At 39.0% G+C, this 22,684-nt stretch overlaps 1 protein-coding gene across 2 annotated transcripts in view; it reads right to left on the bottom strand.

Annotated features, from left to right (window-relative positions):
- The window catches only part of Larp4b (La ribonucleoprotein 4B), an 88,569-nt gene extending 66,510 nt beyond the window's left edge, over window positions 1-22,059 (bottom strand). The window contains exon 1 of one of the 2 annotated variants that reach the window (XM_047520322.1): window positions 21,803-22,059. The gene's annotated coding sequence lies outside the window, so the exon portion shown is untranslated. The remainder of the gene's footprint in view (window positions 1-21,802) is intronic. The other variant, XM_047520323.1, reaches the window with a different exon arrangement.
- Between the last annotated feature and the right edge of the window lie 625 nt (window positions 22,060-22,684).

The following is a 22,684-nucleotide window of genomic DNA, read 5'->3' on the forward strand; positions in this document are numbered from 1 at the left end:
AAAAAAAAAAAAAAAGAGAGTAAAGAAAAAGAAAATTAACCATAGAAAAGCAGAAAGTACAATATATTATAAATATTTAAAATAGTCACAAAAAACTGCATAAAGCAAAAAGCATGATGTAAAACTGTTGACATTAAAACTACAATATTTTTAAAAATTCACATACCTTTGTAAGTGAGAATTAAAAGAAACTAGAGGGCTGGGGATATAGCTTAGTTGGTGGAGTGCTTGCCTTGCATGCACAAGGCCCTGGGTTCAATCCCCAGTACCACACACACAGAAAAAGAAACTAACAATGTGTGATTCTTAAGGCCTGATAGGTTTCAGGTAGTCTCAATTTTTAATAACATTATTTTTATTATATATCGTAATAAAATATCCAGCTTGCTAATTCCATGTTTTTCAGGCAACCATTAAGGTCTCACTGTAATCTTTCTCACCAAAAAAACAACAACAAAAAACAAACAAAAACAACACCACTATTGATCAAGCGCACAGAGCATCTAAATCACTTTGCAGTTGTTTTTTTCAACACAGATTAATAAATATGTCATTCAGTGAGCAAAAGTCTTGTTCTGTAAAAGAATCATTTTTCAAAGTGTGATCTGGGCACTGTCAAGGATCCCAAATACCCTTTCAGTGGAGATAGGAGGTCAAACTATTTTCAAAATAATGCCAAGATATTATTTGTTTTTACTCTCATTTTCTCCTAACAAAACAACAGTGAAGTTTTGGTATAGTATCAAAGAATATTCAAAGGCTGTATGAAAACACTCCTCACTTTTCCAACTATCACTGGAAGCCAGATTTCCATCACACATAATTCAACCAAAATAACACATCACCACATGTCATGGTATTTCATTTGTTTGTGATGAGTTACTAGGCTGAAGATGAGAATCCAGCAGATTTTGTTGTTACATATTAAAAGAGATTAAAAAAAACAGGAAAATGCCACTTTTCCTAGTAAATTATTTTTTGTTTTGGAAAATATATCGCCACTTTTTATAAAGCATTATTATGTTTTTAACAGGTTTAACATTATTTTTGAAGAAAAATATACTTTAAAAATTGCTGAGTCTGAATTTCTAACATGGTAAATAATGACAGAAATAAACCATATAATCTAAAACCCTCAGGAGTCTTCAGTAATAAAATTGTACACGGGTTCCCAGATGAAAAGTTTGAGAACTCTGTTCTAAGACAAATCTCAAAACCTGGTTCTGGGGCTGGGGATATAGCTCAGTTGGTAGAGTGTCTGCCTCGTAAGCACAAGGCCCTGGGTTCAATCCCCAGCACTGCAAAAAAAAAAAAAAAAAAAAAAACCTGGTTCTGATGGGCAGATGTCTGTGTTCAAGGATGAGAAGACGTATTTTCACAATGACAAAAATCTGAAAATTGCCCTACAGATTCAATGCAATCCCTATCAAATTGAATGTGTTTTTAGCTGCAGAAACTTTTTGCAAAAATTGATGGGCTCACCATAAAATCCCCTTCAAAATGCAAGGGACTCTGAATAGCTAAAACCATTTTTCCCCCCTTTGGCCTTTCAGTAAAGGGGATTGAATCCAGGGGCACTCTAGCACTGGGCCATTTCCAGTCCTTCCTTTTTATTATTTTGAGACAGTCTCAGGAAGTTGCCTAGACTGGCCATGAAATTGAAATCCTCCTGCCTCAGTTTCCCAAGTAGCTGGGATTATACCCAAATACATACAGTTTTATGGAGTTGTCTAAGCAGTTCATGTCTCTATCTGCATCCACAAATGAGGGAAGTGTAAAGTCTGCTAATATTTCCTTTAATTCTAAATGTCAATGACGAAAATCAAAGTTAAAGGATGGACCATAAGCAAAGTAGATACGAGATGCTACTATACATACATGTGTTCCAAGAACTCCAAAATAAGCATTAGAGGGGTTGGGGAGATAGCTCAGTTGGTAGAGTGCTTGCCTTGCAAGCACAGGCCCTGGGTTCAATCCCCAGCACCACCAAAAAAAAAAAGCATTAGAATGATTCTACAAAAAAAAAAAAAAAAAAAAAAAAAAAAAAAAAAAGGGTAAATGAATATTCAACTAGATAAGTCAATAGTTTTACCTAAATAAGGAAAACAGGCTAAGAACTTTAAAGATGTCCTAAGTACAGTGATCAATTAAAAGTCTAAATTTGTTACTTTCAAAGTCTAAACATCATGTAGGAAGAGATTATCTATCAGAATGATATATTTGTAGCTAAATAGATTTAGTGGAAAAAAAACAAAAATAGACAAATCATTAAAGTACAATCAAACATTTTAGGATTAGAAGAAAGAAAGGATATTTCTTAATAATACAACTTTCTTGCATGAGCTCAACATGCTCATCTCTAAGCAGAGATAAAATAATTGGAATCAGTTCCTCATTCATTTGCCTTGCATTGTTGGTTAGATTATATTGCTTATCTCATAGCTAGCATCACTCTAATATCTAAAATGCAAATACTTGTAAAAAAACAAATAATTTGGGAGTACCCCAGGCAGATTATTCTGTTTGTTTCCACATACCTTACAGATTAGATACTTCAATGTATAGGCTTGAAAGATTCAAACAGTTATAAAGCAAATTTTCCTACTTTTTGGAAAACTGGTAACTCCAGTTCTTCGGGTTTTGTTTTTAAGATTCAACATCTGTCATAGTTCATTCTTTTCACTGAGTGTTCTTATAGTGTCACTCAAAGATACTGACAGATAAAAAAAAAAAAAAAAGGACACTGACAGATGAACGAAATAAATCCAACTCAGTAGAGTAGTCGTTTAGTTATACATTTAAACTGGCACCCAACACTGGAATATTCCTAAACAGATGCTGCCAATAAACTTCAAAATCAATTTTTTTAAAAAATTTCCTTATGTATGTGAACACTGTGCTTCTACTGAAAAGGCCAGTAGCAGGAATATGTGATTAATTTTTTATAGTTGGAGTTGGTTCTGCTCCTAGAGAGGGCATAAAATCAAACACAAGATTTAAAAATTTATTAGCAAGATCTTATTGAAAAAGTATATACATGAAGTATACAAAAATTAATTTTAGAAATTTTCCACTAAAGAATTTTAATTTAGAACTTACATAATTCTACACACACACAAAAGAAAAAAGTCCCCTCTACCTTTAACTTTTTTTCTGCTGGGTGTGGCAGTGCTTAATTCCAGAGGTTCAGGAGGCTGAGGCAGGAGGATCTAAAGTTCAAAGGCAGTCATCAAAGGCAGTCTCAGCAATTTATTGAGGCCCTTAACAACTTAGTGAGACCCTGTCTCCAAAAAGAGGGAGCTGGGTATGTGGCTCAGTGGTAAAACATTTCTGAGTTCAATTCCCAGTACCCTACCCAGCAAAAAAGACTTGTTACTAGTTCTATGACACATTAACTTTTAGAGAGGACAGTGTTTTGAAAAGGTCATGTTAGCTAAGATTCTTATTAAAATACAACACAAAACAAATATTAGAGCTTACATCATCTCATTAACCCTCTGGCTAGAAATATTTTACCCACTAAACCTCTGACATACACCAAACCACCATTCCAATAAATAAAACACTTTTTGCAGTATTGGGGATTGAACCCAGGGGCACTCTCCCATTAGCCACACCCCGAATCCTTATTTTTTATTTTGAGACAGGGTCTTGCTAAACTGGCCAGGGAGACCTTGAACTTGGAGTCCTCCTTCCACACACTCCTCAGTCACATCACCACACCCAGTGATAAATAAAATTAATGTGAACCAAGGGCAACAAAACAAATAAGCTGGGGAGGGGGAATCCTCTTTCACTTTGCACTTGGCTATAATGAAATTTATATGGCCCTTGAACAACAATTATTTTGCACAATCCCCAAGCTGCAGTATGAAGGGAATAAGCCCTGAAAGATGCAGCCTTCTGCCCTCAAGAGTACACCTTGCTCCTATCCTTGCTGTGCCTTTTCCAGTACAGAGTAATCTTATGAAGTGTTTCTATAAACTCTTCATACACTTTCGCAAGTGGGAAAAGCAGACAACTACATCAGGATTACCTTCCCAAAATACAGGCTTAGCAACATACATAGCTTTTTGGTCAGAAAGGAAACACTGCAGCCAGAAGTGCTAAACCCCAAACCTGTAGCCTCTACAAGGTATAATGCAGCACATTTACTTCAGTTAACGGAAAGTGGAAGGAGTAACATATGAGAAAAAACTATAGAAATGTTAAAATCCATAGTTGGAAAGGTAGTTATCCCTTGAGTACAGTGTTTGGAATATATTCTGACTTTCATTTTTCTTCATTGAGAACAACTTCCTACGTTAAGCATGTCAATCCCAGATGTAGACTAAATCTGCGGTGTCTAACCTAGCAGAAAGGAAAGCTGGACACGCAAATCTTGCCTGCCTTATTTAGTGTCCCCTCATTTTCAACCCCGTTTGCAAATCTGTTAGACCAGTCTGCTCATTTGCCGCAAATGCTCTTCCAACCCAACCGAAATCCTGCAACTCTTTACTAACTCTGCCACATATTAACTGTTGATTTGATGACAAGCAAAATGTACAGCATCCAGAGAAGGAAAAGAACCACTTACTGCTGACTTCTCATATGTAGAAGAACAGAGCTGCCTGATTCAGTATATTTTCTATTTTATTTTTACCCTAGAGAATTGCATATATACAGTTTTTTTTTTTTTTTTTTTTTTTTTTTTTGGGCGGTGCTGGGGATTGAACCCAGGGTCTTGTGCATGCAAGGCAAGCACTCTACCAACTGAACTATATCCCCAGCCCGAGTTCTCCTTCTTTTACTGTACAGCTTTATTAACTACATTTTGACTATGGGATAATTTTGAAATTATCGATACTCTCCATAAAAATTTTCATTCTCTCATATTTACATTTGAAAACAAAAATGCCAATGGACAAGGCAGTAATGTGAGAATACAACTGTTTCAAGGAAAAGTCAGAATCAGTGCCACAACATGGAAGGACCTTCAAGAGATTCAGAGGACCCACTTTGGAAATATACTCTGAAGAGCGTACTGCTTCACTCCATTAAATAGAAAAAGTACTGACGTTACCCTATATATTTTGCATTTCTTTAAGATCATATTCTGTAGTGCTTTCCAATTTATAATCACATAGCTATAGTCTTTCAATTGAAAATGTAGAAAACAAGCTAGGGACAGTGGCAAACTCTTGTAATTCTATTGACTTGGGAGTCTGAGGCAGGGAGATCTCAAGTTGAGGCCAGCCTCAGCACTTTAGGGAAAACCTGCCTCAAAGTAAAAAGAAAAAGGGGCAGAAGTATAGCTTAGTGGGAATCCAGTACAGTATAAATTGAATTTTTTAAATGCACAAAACATAAAGAGGAAGATGAGGGTAGCAAAGAGCAAATTTAGAACTTGACATTTTAAAGAATGACATCAGAGCTGGAAAACAGCTCAAGGTGCTTTAACCCTATGCTGCTCAAACTGAGGTATGCTTATTCCTAGGAATGGAAATTGGATAACCAGAACTAAAAACTAAGGTTTCTGATTCTATTGTGAGCAGGGGTGGGAGTAGGGGTGTATTCCAATCTCTACAATAAAAACTGCAATCTTGGAACAACATATAAACTGATTTAGTAAAACACTTTCACACTAACAGGTTATTTCCACTTCTTCATTCTACAAAATCAATTTTCCCATCTTTTTTTCATTGGTGCATTATAATTAAAGAGATTGACATATTTGTATATGCACATACAATAATTATCAATTTCATTTCCTAATAACTTCCTCTTTCCCATCCCCCTAATTCCCATCTCCTCTACTGGTCTTCCATTTTCATTACCCTTCGCGCATACACTTTTTTTTCTACCTTCCACAATCAAGAGAGTACTTAAGACCCTTGACTTAAAAAAAAAAAAAAGACCCTTGACTCTCTGAGTTGGGTTTATTTCACTTAGCACAATGTTATCCAATCCCATCTACTTATCTTCAAATGACACAATTCTGTTCTTCTTACACCTGTGTAAAACTCTGTTGGGTCTACATAACACATTTTCTTTCTCCATTTATCCATTAATGGGCACCTAGGCTGGTTTCATAACTTGGCCACCATTAATTGTGCTGCTCTAACTATGGATGTGCATGTAGTATGCTGACTTTAGTTCTAGATAAATACCAAGGAGTGATATGGTTAGGTCACATGATTCTAGGTCTAGTCTTTTTAGGAAACTGCATACTAATTTACATAGTAATTGTACTAATTTACAATGTACCAACAGTGAGTGTTGTTTTAGTGCTCCTAAAAGACAAATTTCTTTTTGGTACTGGGGAATGAACTCAGGGGCACTGGGACACTGAGGCACATCCCCAGCCCCATTTTATTTAGAGACAGGATCTCACTGAGTTGCCTGGTACCTCCATTTTGCTGAGGCTGGCTCTGAACTCTTGATCCTCGTGCCTGTGCTTCCTGAGCCATTGGGATTACAGATGTGTGCCACCGTGCCCAGGAAAGACAAATTTAAGTACTATAATCATACAGTTTTCCAGCATGTTAAATTAATCCCAGCAACTAGAGAGACTGGGACTGGAGTACCACAAGCTGAAGGTCAGCCTCTGAACTCTCAAACATAAAATAAAAAGGGGTAGGGATATAACTCAGTGTTAAAGCAACCCCGGGGGCTGGGGATGTAGCTCAGTTGGTAGAGTGCTTGCCTTGCAAAAAAGTCTCTGGGTTCAATCCCCGGTACCAACCAAAAAAAAAAAAAAAAAAAAAAAAAGCAACCCTGGGTTAATACCCAGTACCAAAAAAACCCAGCAACTTGTCTTTCTCAAGTTCATACCAAAGGCCCTAAACCACAGCTCTTACTAGATTCCCTCAAGTCTCGTTATCTGAACATGCAAATCACCTTTCTTAAAAATTAAAAGCTATTTAGTTAAATTAAGCAGCAGCAAGTACCTATAGTCCAAACTACTAGGAAGCTGAAGCATGAGAACTATTTGAACCCAAGAGTTAAGAGATCAGTCTGGGCAACATAGGAAAATTCATCTCAAAAGGGGGGAAGGGGAGGACGATGGGGGAAATAAGTAAATAAAAACCTAAGTGATTTTAAAAAGTCTTATTTCCAATATACATGAATGTGCAGTTTTCTCTTCTTAAATTTAAGATTCTTAATAGGCATATATACACATATACATAGTACTTTAGTTAAAGAAAGGGAAATAATTCATAAAGATTATAACCGCATATAGTTCTTGAAAATTGCACCTCGCAAGTGAAGACTCAGTACCTAAACAGAGTCTGGATATGACAATTTTTAAAACTTTATAAAAATGGATGAATTTTATTTCTCAGTAGTTTGTACATTAAAGATGATCTGGAGAAAGAAAAAACTACTGATTGGAACAGCAATGGCTCTAACATCAGCTCCTCCGATTATGGTCAAGATTCCATTTTCTACTATCTTTCCCATTATGCCCATCTTTTCCTACTATCTTCAATCTTTCCCTCTCTGGTTCCTCCCTGTCATTTTTTAAACATGTCCAAACCTATTCTGTCTCAAAAGACAGAAACTAAAAGGGATGGAGCATGAGGAGGAGAGCAACAGGGAAGGAGGAGGACAAAATCAGCAGAAGCCAGGTCACCAACACTGACTGGATGACCACCTGGCCTGGACTACAGGGAGCAGGCTCTCTCAGAGGCACCTCCTACATATTAGTTTGCCTTTAACCACAGCCAACAAGCTTCTTTCAAGATCACCAGTTTCCTGTTTGCTGCTTAATGGGACCAACCTCCCAGCAGTATAGCACTGTCTACCCATGAGGCCTGCTCTTCTGCTTCCATAAACTACTTTCTCAACCTCCCTGGAATGCTCGTCCTCTGTGTTAAGTAGAGAAAAGCTTTCCTGCCCAGTGCAATTGAAAGAACTATAAAAAGTATATTAAAATGGAAATTATAAAAACTTGCACATGCATAATTAACCATTTTGTATGTTCCTTCACATGGACCTTTTTCCTAGATCGGTTCCTCTACTAGATGTTATTTCTAACATAGCTCACATCTACAATGCATTACCTGATAAAATGAATGGCCCAATGCTTCTAGAATGATTCTCCTCCAATTTTTCATCATCTTATTCATATACCTAATCCAACAAGTTTTCTTAGTGATTTTTGGGACTGCAAAGTTTTCAAATGACTGTGTTGCACTATTTTCTTTTTAAGTTAACTGTCATGTCAAACATTTATCATTTCTTTGGCATGAGAATATTCAAAATTCTTTATCTTTTTATTCAAAAATTTTTTCATACATATACATAGGTTAATAATGTCTGTCTCATTCAACTGTCCTTCCCATCTCCACCACCCTATCCCTCCCTCACTGCCTTCTGCATAATCTAAAGTTCCTTCATTCTTCCCTACCTACTCCCCACAATGGATTGAGCATCTGCTTTCAGAGAAAACATTTGGCCTTTGATTTTTTGGGATTGACTTATTTCACTTAGCATGATATTCTCCAGTTCCATCCACTTACCTGCAAATGCCATAAGGTTGAGTGATATTCCATTATGTATATATACCACATTTTCTTTATCCATTCATCTGTTGAAGGGCATCTAGGTTGGTTCTAAAATTTAGCTATTGTGAACTGAACTGCTATAAACACTGATGTATCTGTGTTACTGTAATATGCCGATTTTAAGTCCTTTGGGCATAAACCAAGGAATGGGACAGCTGGGTGGTTCCATTCCAAGTTTTCTGAGGAATCTCCGTAAGTGTTTTCCAAAGAGGTTGCACCAATCTGCAGTCCCAACAATGTATAAGTATACCTTTTTCCCCACATCCTCACCAACAATTATTATTGCTTGTATTCTTGATAAATGCCATTCTGACTGAACTGAGATGAAATCTTAAGAGTAGTTTTGATTTGCATTTCTCTAACTGCAAGTGATGATGAACATTTTTTCATATGTTTGTTGATCAACTGTATTTCTTCTTCTGTCAAGTGTCTGTTCAGTTCCTTAGTCCATTTATAGATTGGGTTATTTGTGTTTTTTTGGTTCAAAATCCTTCTAGTTATTTTGTTTTATAGAATAAAATATCGGTTTGTAGTAATTAAATTATGTAATTGCACTACTGAGTACAAACAACAGGAACAAGTTTGGGAGCAACCTGAACGGGCTTTGGTAAGCACAGAACTTAACTGGTAGGAAGAGATGTGAACTAAAGAGAAGCCTACCAGTCACAGCCCTGAATATTCCACAGGCATCCGAGATTTCATAGGAACAGAGGGCACCTAATGGTGAAGGGGCTTCTGCTGTTCTGTCTCCCTGGAGTTATGCCCTTGTGCTCTCACCTTCCCATGGCTTCACTTCATAACCAAATGCTGAATTTCAATTCAACTATCTAACAGAAACAAATATCCAGCCAACTTTTTATGAACCTCTAGTTTCCTATAAATCAACTGTTCAAAAAAAAAGTCACCCTGGTACCCCACTTGTCATTTAAAACAAATCAAAACTGCCTTCCAATCCCTATCTCAAGGAAACACATACTTTAGTTGCCCAAGTCTGAAAACTATGAGTACATTTTTAACCTCTTCTCAATTAAGCTTTCTCTCTGCAATGCTACTGCCACTAAACTGTTGAGAAAGTCACCATCCCTGAACTCAATTACTATCCCACCTTCTTAAACAGACTCCCTCCTTTCTCTCAGGACCCCACTGTTTCACAAACTGACTTTCCTAAAGCATGGGACTCATCTCACAATCTCAGATGAAACTGTCCAGTAAACAGAACCTGAGAACTAGAAATAAACATGGCTACTGAGATGTTACTCCCCATCCTCCCCACAAAGTCTGAGTTGGGTATTCTATGTGCTCTTACAACCCCTTAGTACCCTGGAATACAACACAATCAAATTATCAGCATCCATCAACTCAAAAGTTATATCAGGATAAAACCTGCTCACCACAGTAATTCTAATACAGTACCCTACAGAGAAGAATCTCATTACATATTGTTTAATAATTTCTCCTTTTGTGGCACTAAACATATGAGATAAAATGCCTAGCAATTAAAATAGCACAGAGAATGAGATGATTTCAAGTAAAAGCCTCCACTGCTACACATTCCAAATGATCAGTTAATGGGGGAAAGGTAGTATTTATGTTAGGGTAAAATTACTTTGAGAAAATTTTCATTTTTATTGTAGATAGTCTGTAGATTTAGTGTTTGTATACACGTGTTCATATGAGTGCACTTGAGATCTAAACATAGAGAAAAGTTAAAGCAGAAAGTGATACTGACATTAAAATGTAATTATTAAATCACTGAAGAACTTCCTAAGTGGGGCTAGCATAAACTACAACAATTATTTGTGTTAGAAGAGAGATTATCAAAAAGTTCGTTTGAAAATCTGCTGAAAGCTATGAATCTTCTCACTGGAAAAACATATTTTAAAAAAATAAACATAAATGCAGAGTTTAAGGAATCCTTCAAAGTCCTTCTATGTACAAGTTTGAACCTAGTGAGGAGTTTAGTAGAGTGTGACCTCAGAAGTGTGGCTCCTCACTTGCCAGACAGTGACACCAGGCAAACGTATCTCACCTTGATTTCCTTAATACTGGAGTTGAGGATGTTTTAGGACATACAGCATGTGCTTAAAAATATCTAGTCATATCTAGACTAGTCTATTACTAGAGAGTCAACAGCCAGACCTGGCAAAGTTCTGAAATACCAAACTGCTCAGAAAGTCAGAGCTACTGACCCAAAACACAGAATCAAACTATGATCTCAAATATTAGGCGTTATAAAAAAGTGATACCAACATTTTTTTAAAAAGTGAAGTTTCAAAATTATGAATTCAAAAACATATCTTACTTTGGTTTACTATTTCAAAAGATATGTATCCTACACAGTACCACCTCTATTTTATAAACCAAATTACAATTCATAGGATTGCATGTTCATTTCATTGAACAATATGCCTAACATAATAAAGTTACAAGCAAATGATCAGAATCAACCATTTAAAATTCCAGTCTGCTGGGAACATAATTCAGTGGTAGTACTTGCTCAGCATGCTTGAGGTCCTGGGTTCAATCCCTAAAACAACCAATTTTTTTAAAAGCTTCGTAAAATTCCAATCGGTACCAATAATTTTGAATAAATATTCACCAAGGTAAATAAACCTGTTTCAATAACGTGGTGTGGGATGCCTCCAACTTCAATGACAATATTAAATTTCTGGTTAGAGTCTGCATTTTTGCTGCTTAACTATGATGTGTGAGTTAAGCCCCTAAATATGCACTGTCATGTCATCTAGATTCAAGGTGCAATACAAGGTATCAACCCTTTCAAAGAGTTGAGTATTATTTGCAATGGACTTGGAAGCAAGAAGCTAGAAAAATCCCATTTTCTGCTCTTCCTGTAATGCATGATGTAAGGCAAATTCTCCAGACTTCAGATTTCCAAGAAGTACAACAGGTGTTCTGAATAATGAAAGAAAGGAAGAAAGAGCTTTCAGTTCTCTGAATTATGAGCCAAATAACAGTGTTGAGAGTAGGAGCAGCTGCAATTTGCATTAATTTCTCACTCTGAAGGAAAGCTGTCTTGTGTTAAACTTGAGATCCTGACACACAGAAGTTGCTTGAGAATGGTGAGGAAGGGCCAGGAGAGCTCACTGTAAGTTGCTTTCTCTCTACCTTGAGTTCCTCTTTACAAAAAGGTGATGGGTAAGAAGGCAAAATGCTGACATTGGACTCCTGAGCCTAAGCATGGGCCCACATTAGCAACTGTGGATAGGAAAATGGACCAACTGTCTGAATGATTTAGGAAGAAAATCACTTATTTTATATAAATTTCTCTTAGTTTATTTCTCAAAGATGAACTTTAAGTTGCAGTGTATTTATATCACACAAACTAGAGGGTGTTAATCAGAACACCTATTTGCACATACTTATCTGAATTGAGGTTAATAGATTTAATAGATTATCTAAAATGACAAAAATTCTTAATTTTGCACAATAAATATAGGTAGGCACTGCAAAATGACATTTCAGTCATCAATCTACAGCATATACAATGGTGGTCACAGATTATAGCACAGCTGAAAAATTCCTACTGCCTAGTGATACTGTAGATATTGCAACATCATGGCATCATGTCCTAGTATAATGTATTACTCATGTTTGTGGTGATGCTGGTAAAAACAAACCTACTGCACTGCAAGGTTCTGTGCAGTAGATAATACTTGACAGTGATGATAAATGACCAATACTGGTTTATGTATGTACTATAATATACTTTTTGTTGACAGAGTGTACTATTTACATATTTTTAAATTTTATTATAAAACAGTATGCTGTGTTACACCAGCAGCAGTGTCATATATTTCATGCTGTAAGTTTCCTGACTCCATCAAGAAGTCACATGAAAGGTTGGGGTTGCAGCTCAGTGGTGGAGTGCTTGCCTCACATGTGTGAGGCACTGGATTCAATCCTCCGCACCACAAAAAAAAAAAACAAATAAATAAAATAAAGGTTAAATTCTTTAAAAAAAAAAAAAAAAAGTCGCATGAAGTAGTGTAGCTCAACAGCAGAGTGTTTGCCTAGCATGTGCAGTGACTGACCTATACCATCCAGGTTTTTATTTTTTCCATGATGATCACAACAACAAAACAGCCTAAGGGCACATCTCTCAAAACCTAATTCCATCCTAAGCAATGCATAACTGTACATTATTTCAATCATTTGAAAAGAACAAATAGCTGTTTGAAGAATCTGCTTTAAAAAATATGATGCTTGTTTAAAATTCTATGACAAAGTTAATGTTTTCTCTAATTTCAAGGTTTGTTTTGATGTCCTATGGTTGAGGGCATGCCTTGAAAGTATCCTTACAGTGTGAGATCTGCAATTGAGAATGCAATGAGATACTGAACTCAGAAGACCAGTTACAGACCTAGCCCTGCCACCAACCAGCCAGCTGTATTTCTAAGTTTACCACTGTGGGCTTCAGTTTCTGAGTCTGTAAAGCTCTAAAACTCTGAAAATGCAAATACAATATCACATTGTTTTTCTGGCAGTTATTTTCAGAAACTAGTTATCAAATCTCAGTTGACAAAATAACATAGATAAAAACTCGAAGTCTCAGTAGTACTACACTAATTCAAAGTGCTATTTCATTCACACCTAACATTATATGAAGAGTCAAAAAGAAGGAAAAGTTCCCATTCCAGTCTTATAAATCCAGACTGTTAGCAACACTAACAAAACAAAGTAAGTCATGCACCTGGATTAAATCTTACTGAATGTTTTAATTATTATTAAACATTTGGTAAATATATTCCTTACAATAAACTTATCTAACCATACCTTCATGCACCAAATCAGAAGTTAAATGAGGGCTAGGGCTGTAGCTCATTGGTAGAGCACTTGCCTAGCATGTGTGAGGCACTAGGTTCAACCCTCAGCACTACATAAAGATAAATAAAGGCATTCTGCCACCTAAAACTACAAAAAAACTTTTTTTAAGTTTATGTGCCAGCATTTATGTCGTCCCCTCCCCCACTTGCAAAAATCATCTAGCATACAATTTGTGGGCATATGACGACTCTGGGGAAACATCTCATCTATATGGTTTTCTACCTTTAACTGTAAACTCACGTGATTTCATGAAAAACTCATACCCAATAATAGATTAAAAACTACCACATCTTTGACCCAGTTATCCCATTCCCCACCTATACCCAGAGGACTTAAAATCAGCATACTATAGTGACTCAGCCACATCAATGTTTATAGCAGCTTAACTCAAACCAGCTAAGCTATGGAACCAGCCTAGGTGCCCTTCAACAGAAGAATGGATAAAGAAAATATGGTACATATACACAATAGAATACTACTCAGTCATAAAGAAGAATGAAATTATGGCATTTGCCCATAAATGAGTGGAACTGGAGACTATCATGCTAAGTGAAATAAGCCAATCCCAAAAAACCAAAGGCCAAATGTTCTCTTGATATGCAGATGCTGATTCACAACGAGGGTGGGGTGTTCACCGGATTGTACAAGTGGAAAAGGGGGATGAGAATGAGAAAGACAGTAGAATGAATGGGACATAACTCTTCTATGTTCACTCCGTATCATGTACAACCACAAAAATGGAAAGTTATACTCCATGTATGTCTGATGTCAAAATACACTCTAATGTCATGTATAATGAAAAAGAACAAATTTTTCAAAAGAAAAAAAAAAAACCTACCACATCAATGAATAAACTTTCAATATTCTGAATATAGCTCAGTGGTAGAGCACTTGTCTAGCATTTTCAAGGCCCTGATTTCTCTCTCCAGCAAAATTTGTGTGTGTGTGTGTGTGTGTGTGTGTATCCAGCAATATAATATGTATATATAAAAATATATATGTATATTTGTATATATGTGTGTGCGTGTGTATATATATTCTGAACTTGAAAGAAACAATATACCAAGAGGCTCCATAGGTTTAACTAAAGCATACTAAAACTTACATTTCTAATCCCACAGCATTCTGCAGGAAACAGTTCACTCTTAACTGAAACAGACTTTTAAATTCTATGTGCTTAAATGCTTCCACAGTTTACTGGGTTTGGCAATTCTATTTCCTACTTCTGCTCCATGCATGCGTAGGTTTAATTCACCTGCACTGAGCCCTATGGGATAATGATTTCAGCAGAAAAAGTTAAGTTAATCAATATATACCAAAAAATTGAAAGAGCCACAAAAAAAAAGCTGCAGGACACAGCATACACAGTAACCACTGATGACATAGCTTCATGCATTTTCACCTTTGGGTCTTCCAGATGGTGTTCCCCCTTCCTAGATAGTTAAAGGTGTGAAGAGGCAAATACTGCTGATTCATCAGGTGCTCATTTACACAGTGGCCTGTACCCCAAGTGAACTGCTAAAGGGCAACCTGAACCAGCAACCAGACTGATAAGTAGCACTGGAGATACAGATACTAACCAAAGAAGAATACAGAACTTAAATCAGGCCAGGCAGTTTTATCCAAGACTTGGAAACCAAGCATCCACATAAAACCGTACTTAAGAAACACACAACTAACATACCACCAATTCTGTTTGAAAGTTTTACCTCCTAAAAACACAAAATGCCTTTACATTTGACGATCTAGAGTTTTAAAAGGCTAATTTTTTTCACAGGGACTTCGAGTTTACTTTTAAAGGTTACTGGTCATGTAATCACATCAAATGGTTAAGGCAATGGACTATTCCCCCACAAAGGTTTGAGTCCTGCTATGGTGACTTTTCCTTTAAAAAGGTAATCTAAGGGGCTGGGGAGATAGCTCAGTCAGTAAAGTGCTTGCCTTGCAAGCACAAGGCCGTGGGTTCGATTCCCAGCACCACAAAAAAAAGGTAATCTACTGGCACCTTACCAGGTTGTGAGTCTGGTTTATTGCTTCTCAGGAAGAAGTGCCACTATTCCCCAATATGACTAAAGGACTTTTTAAAGGCTCATTTAGGGGAAAAAAAAAAAAAAAAAAATCAGAATGCCTTGAAGGTTTCCTAAAGCCTACAGGGAAGTATTACAGTTTGTGTGGATACACATACACAGAGTTTTCAACTGAACTGGTAAGGCAGAAATTACATAAAAATCTCAGCACAAAATATGACTTAATCAATAAAGAATGTTCAGATAAGTTTGATGTCTTAAACATTTAAAAGAATTTCATATTTTTTGTAAAGAGAATGTTTAACCTGTTCAGAGAACAATCACTGATATAAATTTATATCAAATAGGTCACTAAATTTTTATACCTATATTGAGCATTGACAATAAAAATAAATCTTTTTGAAATATGAAAACAAAATATTCCCACTTTTCAGAGATGTTCCTAAAAAAGAAATCCAATAATTAGTTTGCCTTAATAAACTCTGAAATAATATACTTTAAACAACTGACAAATGCTAGCAGATCTAAGGTATATTTTTAAAGCCATTTTGAAGTGTTTTTTAAACATGCATGACTTTCTGAAATACAAATTAAAGGTGTTCTAAGTAAGCTATTCTTTATTTAGACAGGGTGGGGGACAGGCCTTTTCAACTATGACAACAGTAAGTATAAACTGGAAGAGGGCCCTCCACCTTGCTGCCAAGAATATGGTCCATAAACCAGAAAGATCATTTGAAAATGGCAACTCTGACCATATAATTCCCCATTTAAAACCCTCCAACTGTTTCCATTGTTCTCAAAAGAAAGAGCAAAATACTCAACCTATATGGACTTAAGGTCCACACCTACTTTTCCAAGCCACCTTTCCCCTTAAGTCCCATCTACACTGGTTCTGCCCAAACTCTCTGATCCTTTCCACCTCAGTCACTGCACAAGTCATTCTCTTTGCTGAGAAGACCATTCTCTCATCCTACCCACCCGCTTCCAACCTTAGTACACCCTTGGGGAAGCCTCTGCCCCTTCCAGGTCTACATCCATGACCTCTCTTAGTACACTGTACTTTTTGTATTTGATTACGTGACATTCTACCTGCCTCAGGGGACTAGCTCCAAAAGGGGGTGGGGGTTACTTCTTTTGTTCACTATTAAAACCCTGGGATTTACTGATAAATTATTCAGAGGATTGGGAGTATAGTTCAGTGACAGAGTGCTTGCCTAACATGCATGAGGTCCTAAGTCCCCAGCACCACACACACAAAAATAAATAAATAAATAAATAAGAAAATACTTAAATCAATAATTTAGCGCATTGTATGTGTCAGATAGTATTCTAAGTTCTGGGTTCATATCAATGAAAGAAATAAGCAAAATGCCCCATACCTCATGGATTTTATAGTCAAGTCCAAGAGGACAAACTACCCCTAAGTAATTTATATGGCATGTTATGTCTTAAGTACTGTAAAGAAAAACAAAGCAGGGAAGAAAGACAAGGAGAGGTGTAGGATGTGCCCTAATAAATGTGACAGTTATAAGGGACCTACCTGAGGAAGCCTGGAGCCGAAAGTCATCAGCATCCAAATGCTAGTTTACATGACTTTAAATAGAATGCGGCATTAAAAATATTTTCAATATTGTAAATGCTTTGATTTTGGCTAATGTCATTTGTTTTAATTTTAAAGCAAAATAAAGGCAAGAAATGGAAGACTGAGAACGGCAAAATCTGGAGGTCCTACAGTTAATTACTGCACCTAAAACACTTTATGTACTAGAAGCAGCTATGAAAAAGTTAAAATTTTGCAAACATCACTTTTATGCACTAGGAGAAACTTTCTAATTTGGGGATTGGGGGGACACCTGAGCATTTAACCCAGAGGCACTTAACTAGTAAGCTACATCCACAGCTCTATTTTTTTTTTACTTTGAGATAGGGGCTCACTAAGTTGCTCAGGGCCTCCATTATCTTGATAAGGTTGGCCTGGAACTTGTAATCTTCCTGCCTCAGCCTCCTGAGTTACTGAGATTACAGACATATGCCAGGTCTGGCTCTAATGTGTCTTTTTAAGTAAAGATTTTCATATTTGTTTACATACACATGGAAATACATGATCAGCAAACGATTTCTCCAAAACTATGTTGGAGTTGTCTTCAGGCATGCCTTTATTCCTCTAGTTCAACTAATTTTATTAATCCTCTACAGTATACCAGGCTCTGAGCTGGGCAATGAGCTAAGTATAAAGGATCTTATTCACAAGGAGCTTACACTAATCAATATTTGCTAAATGAGACAAAGTACACTTAAGAAAAGCACTGACGAGGGCTGGGGGGATAGCTCAGTTGGTAGAGTGGTGGCTTGCCTTGCAAGCACAAGGCCCTGGGTTCGATCTCCAGCACGGCAAAAAAAAAAAAAAAAAGAGAGAGAGAGAGAAGCACTGACTAACCTCAGAAATTGAGGTAAAAACTCCTGAAGTATCTTCTTAAGGAGCTGAATAAAAATTATAAAAAAAATTAAAAGGCAAGGGACTTTCAATTTCAGGCAAAGAAACCACAAGAGCAAAGGTGTGCAACACCATAGTTGAGGGGGAGGGGGAGAAGGAGGCAGTGGTCCAACCTGAAAGGTGGGGCAGTGAAAGAAAAGAAGATGCAGAGATGGCACAATCACATAGTGGGAGGCTCAGGAGTGCCTGAGACAGTTCTGATGAGGGCCAAGCAATAAATATAACTTTATAGCAGTCTGCCTGTAGTATAACTAAAATAGTATATGCAAACAAAAGAGAAAATTATTTTGACAGGCAAATAAATACCATCCTAACTTTTAAGTTTGATTTCATAAACATTTTCAGTGAAGACTAGGTGTCATATCACTGAGTATTAAATGCCCCCTAAAAAATTAAGTATCATGCTTTCAAATTTAGGTTAAGTATGAAATATCTTCAATATTACAATGCAGTCTATGGCCCACATCACAGTAGATGAGGCTGACAACAAATAAATAACAAGACTATGAAGAAGATGTAAAATCAGCAACATCACTCAACTGCAAATCCTTCCTGATTAAAATAGAAGTCATGACAGCTTCACAGAAAAACAGTGTAAAGATAGTTTATAAAGACAATGAGGGGCAAAAAGTATGGGGGAAGGGGGTCAAGGAAGAGAAAGGAAGGGAACAGCTGAGCTAATAATTTTCCCTATTCCTAAGAGAGATATTTACACATGGGAAAAATAAAGCATAGAACATCAGGGAAAAAAATTCCAAGTTGGAATTTATCTTCCTTCTCTTCACAAGGGAACCTAATGGCTTTGTACCTTTCAATTCCATGTCCTGATAAGAAAATTCATACCCTAATCAATACAACTTCAGAAATATAGCAACTTGAAAGATATCAACAAGCCAAACTGAAGTAAACTAAATTCAGGTCTGATGAGTTTAATCCTCTTAGAAGGTAGTATCTCATTTACTGTATACTCTAAAATTAACTCTTATAGGAAAAGGAGAACTCTTTCACATGAAAAAAGTTCCAAAAAAAGTATAAGCAAACCCCTGGAGCAGTGTCCATTTTTAACACTGTATTTTCCACCAATACAATTTCAGTGTTCACATTTTTTTCTACCCATTACAAAAAGGTTGCTTTGAGGGATTTATAGGAGAACTTACAAAAGTATGCTTTAGGATTTTCTTGCATTTATCAATCTGAAAAGAATATCCTAATTCTTGGTGAAATTTTAGGATTTTATATGCAACTAGTCTTAAAAAAGTTGCCATTCTCTGAATATCCTTAAAACTGAGAGAAATCTGCAAGAGTACAGCAGGGGTTGTAAAAATATACTTTAAAGTTGTACCTTTACTCTAGCTTAAGAACATATGGAATTTATTCCTACACAGCATTTTTCCAACGTAAAGAGACCATCAAAAAGATAACACCTTTCTAAAACTGGAAGACCTAGATTATAATCCTAGTTCATATTTTGGTAGAAAGTATGAATGCCAACATGACACTTTTAAACAGTGAAAGAAAGAAGCTTGTCAGTCATTTCCTGGTCACTACAAAAATTTGTAAATATTGTTGCAAATCTACACCAGAGTAACTGCAGCTATTCTGGTAACTAATGGCAATTTATTGTAATTACCATTAAAAAATTTGATGTCCCAATTTGCAATTAGTGTTTGAGAATTATGCTTTAGGATAAGTGGAAGATGGTTTCATAAAAACGGGTGACTAAGTAAAATGTTTCAAGTTTAAATATATATTTGTTAAAATTTGGGCATATTTATGATAATCACATTAAATTCAATTAGTTCTCTAAATCTCATGTTTTTAAAGTGCAATCCCAAGGAACATTAAGTAAAACCAAATTTCTCCCTGAATTTGCTGCCACTTAATTTCAGGTACTCAACTAGAAAACATCGCAAAACGGAACACTTACAAACATCTATAGTTATATTATCATCTACTTTCTCTCTGATTCCTGCTCCAACATAGTGTAACTCCTTTGTCCAAATGAACATTCTGCCTGCAGAACCTGTCTTCTCTGCCCAGATACCCAGTGATCAAGGAAAACAAACAAACTCTGCTAATAAAGTTAACAGTTACACAGTAAACATTAAAACAGGAGTTCAATAATAAAAACAGCAAAAATAGCCAACATTTACGTGTTTGTGATACAACAGTCCTGCTAAGGGTATCCTTTCATCCATCCCTATTTCACAGATATGAAACGCAAAACACCAAGAAGATAATTTCTAATGAATAAGAAGCCCTAGTTTTTTTTATTCCTGTAAATAAGTCACATTAATATTTTAGAACACAGGATAAAATTTATTTCCCTTTCTTCAAAGGGAAGTATGTAAATCAAATTTATGGCTGAATAAACAACTTGTTAATTTGATGCCTTTCAGAAAGTATTTCACTTTAACAAGTCAAGCAAACCTCCTTAAGTCATTTCTTGTATAGCTTGATTACAAAACTGCCTTTTGGTACATTAAACACAGAGGGAAAAGCCACAACCATTTCAACTTCTGTAAATTACCCTGACTGTAAATTAGGGGAGCCAGGCAGGTTGGGGAAGTATGGAAATTGCATATTGTATATACTATCTGACCACCCAAAAAAGTGAACATCACTCCTCTCTCCCTTCGTGGCCTTTGCGAACTACAACTCAGCACAAATTCAGTATTTAACACAACTGAAAATAAGAAGAGCGAAACATCCTGCCACAAAAACACTCAAAAGCGAAAATGACTTTTACATTTACTTAAACATTCACCTTCAAGTTGCTATTACCTCAATCAAAACTCCTCGTACATTATGATTATACTTACAAACTAACTCCACTACACAGTCAAGGGAAATCCGTTTATTCAGTTACAGAAAACTTCAAACTTTGACTATATGATTAAGTCCAGATATTTTCCAGTCAGTGAAAGGGTCTCAAATGGAAGCCAGGTAGAGATCATTTTCTCAGGTTCCATCTCAGCTAAAATTCAAGACCGTTTTATATAAAAATGAGGGAGAAGACGAAATGACATTCACCAGAAGTTACAATACGCAATGACCTGAAGTCTGAATAACTCGACGTTCCAACCGCACACCACCGAGAGGCAGGTGGTGAAGAAGCTCCTGACCTGCTCCTTGGCCGACTACACCTCCCAGTCCGACGACGAACGCTGGGCATCTCCACATCTGACTTTCACTTCTTACTCCTTCAGAATCTACCCCTGCTCAGATCCACCGAGGGGGAAAAGGCAGCACTCCGAACACTCTGGAGCAACAAGATCCTAACTTCCTGGTTCTAAAGGAATGCGATTCCCTAATGACCCGTCTCTGCCGGAGCAGCAGCCAGGCCGCCAGGCCCGGGCTCCGGCGGGACGGAGGGGGCGAGGCCCCGCGCCGCACTGCGGGTCCCCGCGCCGGCCCGGCCCCGGGGCGCTCGCGGCCTGCGACCCCAGCCCATCCTCCTCCGGCTGCACGGGCGAACCGGCAGGGCCTAGCGCACACGGCCTCGGGGGCGACTCTGGACCCGCCCCGCCGCGCCACAGCCCTGCCGGCCCAGGCCGTGCCGGTCCCGTCCAGCCCCGGCCCGCAAGGTCTCCCCGCCCCGCCCCGGCTCACAAGTTCTCCCCGCCCCGCCTGACCCCAACCCCGGCCCCGCTGGTCCTCCCCGGCCCTCCCAACCCAGGCCCCAGCCGCATTCGTCCCCGACCCGAGCCTGGCCCCGGCCCTGCTCGGGTCCTCCCCGACCTGGCCTGGCCTGGCCTGGCCCGGCCCTGCCCGCCGCGGGCCGCGTCCCTCCGGGAAGATGGCGGCCCGGTGACAGGCGGGCGCGGGTCCGAGCACCGGCCGAGGTGGGAGGCCGCCCAGCCGGTGGCCAAGGAAGGCCTGCTCACCTGTCAGCGCCGCCCGCCCCGCCCGACCGGCCGCCCGCGGGCTCCTCGCCGCAGCCCCGGTGCCCGGCGACCGCGCAACACGCGGGGACGGCCGAGGAGGGAGACGGCAGGAAGAGGCGGCGCGGCCGGGCCGGGCCGAAGGCAGGAAAGAAGGGCGGGCGCGGGCTGGCTGCGGCGGGGATGGATTCTTCCCCTTTCAGGCCCGAAAATGTCTCAGTCTCGAGACTCCGGATCCCCAACGCTCCTTCCCGTTCGCATGAGAACACACAGCTCCCACTTCCGGGGCCCTGCGGAAGTCCCGCCCCCGCGCGTCCCCGCGCCCTGCTCCGGCGCATTCACCCGCCGGGCCAGCAGACTGGCGATCGGCGCCCGGGAGAGCCTCGCGTCATGGCGGCGCGGCGCGCTGATTGGATGCGCGCGGCACCCGGGCCTCCCTTCCGCCTCCCTCGGCCTCTCCGCGCGCACTCCTCTCGCGGCATCTGTGATCGGCGCGTGCGCGCACGCCGTCCACCCGCCCCGCCCCGCCCCGCGGCGCGCACACCTCCCTTCCCTGCCGCGCCCCGCCCCGCGCACCCCGCACTCTCGGCGCACGCACGCCGCGCGCCCCGCCCCACGCCGCCGCGCGCCTCACGCCCCGCCCCGTGGCCCCGCCTGACGGCCGTGAACTGCGAGATTGTTTCCGACCTTGTCTTCTAAGGTGCCTGACCCTGGGACTGCGGTCACTGCGTGCATCTCTCATAGACAGCAGGGCCCACTCGGGTCGAGGACGCTCTCGCGACCGCGACGCTCACCTCTGTTCGCTGTCCCAAGATCTCCACCCCTGCCCTTGCCCCTGTGCCACCCACCAGAGGGGGACACGTGCGTCCCCCTTCACCGCGACTC

This window comes from Sciurus carolinensis, chromosome 12 (genome assembly GCF_902686445.1).
Source record: "Sciurus carolinensis chromosome 12, mSciCar1.2, whole genome shotgun sequence".
NCBI lineage: Eukaryota > Metazoa > Chordata > Mammalia > Rodentia > Sciuridae > Sciurus > Sciurus carolinensis.